Here is a 3,823-nt window from a genome sequence, read left to right on the forward strand (position 1 = left end):
GAAATACCTTACATTAGGGCGTGAGTGCCCCCGAGCAGGTTAATGGGTTGTAGGGAACTTCACAAGCATAGGTTTGCAAAATTAATAGCAAACACTAGAGAAGGATGCTCTTGCTAGAGAAGGATGCTCTCTCCCTGGTGCATTCTACCCGCCCACTTCCCCTAACAAAGCTATAAGCACTAACTAATGGGCACACTGCTGCTGTCCTATGACTGGAGAAACTCTCTGACACTGAGATTTATAGTCATCATGTGTGAACACAGCTGAAATCGGGTCAGTCTTATCGTGTTTTTATGACATGAGCTGCCTCCAAGCCATTTCAGGGTCAATTTTAATGAAGAAAACTTGCTGAGAGATTGGGACTGTCTCCCAAATCTTTAAGCAAACCCTATGTTGAAAACCAACTGCTGAAAGAGACACGACTATATACCTTCAAAATGAGACCTCTGGAATTGAGGAACATCAAATAACTGCAAGTTCTCATGACCCCACCTCATAAAGGAATCTTTATTTCACCAGAAATAAAATTTTATTAGTACCATGTCAAATATGTTTTAAAATACAGTTACCTTTCTTCTTTCCCACAGTTTAAAAAAACAATCCAATAAAAATTCTAAATCATGACCCAACTATTTTACATGTGAAAAAGACATATTTCAGTTTATGTAACACATACACATTTTCCAAAATAAATGTTATAGAATGCCATTTACTTGATATTTGAGTGCATTCCCACAGAAGTAAATTTCTTCTTTTCTTCCTTCATTAATGGTTTGTGACACATTTATGACACTATATTTCACAATAGCTATACCAACAATTTATGACCTAAAGAGAGCCTGACAAAAATCACTTGGCATGCTCAAATTGGACAATTTTTTTATGTGACTCTCTCATTTACACCAAATCTCCACCCTTTACTCAGACCCTGACAACTGAGGAGAAGCAGGAAGTCCATTGCAGGGGGAGGATCTCCCATAGAATGAAGCTCAAGAAAGAGTTCAGAACAGGAAGTTAAGGGGTCCTGGTGCCACTTCTTCAGATCAAATTTACCAAAATCTTCATCATATGCAGTCAGCCATAAATCTGAATTTAATATAATGTGGTTTTATGAGACTTTCTCAGATATGGCCAAGCAAGAAATTACCAAATTCTTCTTAACTTTGAACAGAATTTCATCAACTTTGGTGTTACCAAGTTCCCCTTCTGGATATAATTAAGGGAGAAAACCAAGAAGAGTTAATTTACCATGTGTCATTTCCTGAGTGACAAGACTGAGACATGAAGATATTCATGTTCGTTTTGTGTACTTGGTGTAGATACATTTTATGAGAAATGATTCTTCTCTGTATTTTGTTATATAAAATATTGTAATCTTTGTGGCCTGTTTGGAAAATCAGCTTTATGGTTGAATGACATTTAAATTACCTTCTGCCCTTTATTTCTTTAAAGAAAAAAAAACCTGTAGAAAAGAGAAGTGAAAGCATATTATTTGAAAGTGGTAACAACATAGGCTTGTGTATATTTTCATTCTAAAAGTAAGGTGGAGCCTTCCTAGTCAAGTATTATATTCTACGGAGCAGGCCATTCACATCACCTAGGAAATGGGAGCACAGCAGATGTTCAAGTCCCGTCCCAGACCTATTAAAAGGAATCTGCATCTTAACAAACCCCACACTCAAATATGTACACACGAAAATATTTGAGAAGTGTTGACATGGAGGAATATTCTTAGTCCACCTAACTACAGGCGGATCCTTTTGGAGAGACAATCATTTTAATGGAAAAAATTTTGTCCCAAGTGGTCAACCATTAATGTAACAACAACTTCAGACATGGTCCACTTAATAAAGAAACACGAAAGCTGGAACTAGTCACATTGCTGGTGTATCGTAATGAGGTTTAAGAATACGAATATGCAAATTAAAATGCCACGTATGACGTAAATATTCAGGAACTGCTTGAATTAATTACATGCAATCTTCCATTGTGTTCCAACCTAAGGTATTTTCTTTAGCAAAACATGTACGGCTGTTAACTATTACACTGACTTCTGGAAACATGAAAATTACCTTAGTCAACAGTGATTTACTGACTGAGTAAAATAGTTTTAGGAGATTTGTGCCAATCCTATAATGACCACATTACTAGTATTATACACTCTGGAAACTCTTTCCCAAAAGAGGTTTAGCCAGTACTGCAAAGTTCCCTCAGAGTGTCTTTGAGCAAGTCACTACCAATGCTGGAGGACAGAGGGGAAATAAAAATTAGAACCATAATCTCTACTCACAGTGGACGGCAAAGACTGGGGGTGGCGCTATGACTCAGAGAGAAAGTGAGTGGGAGAGGAGGCGGATGGCTCCAATAGCTGGTATTAGGAAATCCTGAGATCCATTCAAGCAATACACCAGCCAAAGGCGGATTAAACAAATCTGCCCCTCTGTAACCTTGCACATATCATATATCTCTCAGACTCTGATTTCGAGATTCTGTTTCTCCTTTGAGGCTTTCTTTGACATTAATATTCATCTGGTTTCCCCCATAAAAGAACATGAAAGCTAGAAAGGTGGGGGGAGAATGAAGTGTTCCCCAACTTGTACTTTCTTCCCACCTCCCACACCTCTTAAATCCCAGCGATGAGCTAATACCAGCCACACTTCCTCCCTGCAAAGCCAGCTTTGTATTCTACTTCCAAGTCTAAGACACGCTGCAAAGCAGAATGTGTACACATCTTCTGTTCTAAGAAATGGGTTCAGTAAATCTTCCCTTCTCCCTGTGCATCTTCTCAGCCACAAACACCTTGGGAGACGCCTCTTTACAAGCCATCGCATAGTTTGACAAAATGCAAGTGCTGCTTCCGGTAAACAGCTCTTCCCTTTCACAACAAAACCAAATCAGCCCCGCATTTCTCCTCATCAGGGAATTTCTTGAGGCGAGGGACAGCACATCATTTACCTCTGCATCTCCACCTCTAGAGCAGGTCTTGCTCATAGTTTTTGTTCAAAGTGGTGTTAGATTGCATTTATTTCCATGTCCTTTCCCTGAATTTGTGAATAATCTAATGTTGAACATGAGTTTATCCAGGCTTACACAAACTTTCCATTTAGTCCTTTTCCCAACTTACTGTCTAGTTTTCCTTTGCTCATTCGCCCAAGGAGTACACTGTCAGGGATATTTTGCAGTAATATCCACATTTCAACTCGTATAAGAAAAGCATCTAATTGTATGCATTTTTGGCAAATGAAAAAATCAATACACTGCAGACATCAACTGTTGTGGTCTCGAGGAGACACAGAAAAGCAAAATTGAGACTAATAAGCAAGCACCCCATTCACAGAAACAACCTTCTCTCTCACTTACTAATACTATTCCTTGTCCTCCACATCTTTTTTTCTTCCTTTTTATTTTTCATCTTTTGCCTTTTCTTTTTTATTTAATTTTTCTCCCTTATTGGGTCTATAGGCTGGTTGGGCACCCACAAAAGTGCATTACCAAAGGCACTCAGATTCCCATCCCACCTACCTTACCCTAAGGATGGCTCTTGTCACCTGAGCAAGGTCCACAGGTTCAAAAGGGTCCTACCTGGTATCCCACATTTTGCACTTTCCGTAATACAGCAAGTCTGCCTAGTGCTGCCGCAGTAAAACACCTGTAATCTTGTTATTTACTTTACGCAAAGTTTACAAAGCTTAAATACAAATTTTTATTTTTTAAATCAAGATAACATTAGTCAACTCCTTATCTATGAGCTGTTTATTGAAAAAAAAATCTCAAATGCCCTGAAGATAAATTTTTAAATTAAATAACTGTTTTTATGACAACA

Source organism: Tamandua tetradactyla, chromosome 12 (genome assembly GCF_023851605.1).
Source record: "Tamandua tetradactyla isolate mTamTet1 chromosome 12, mTamTet1.pri, whole genome shotgun sequence".
Lineage (NCBI taxonomy): Eukaryota > Metazoa > Chordata > Mammalia > Pilosa > Myrmecophagidae > Tamandua > Tamandua tetradactyla.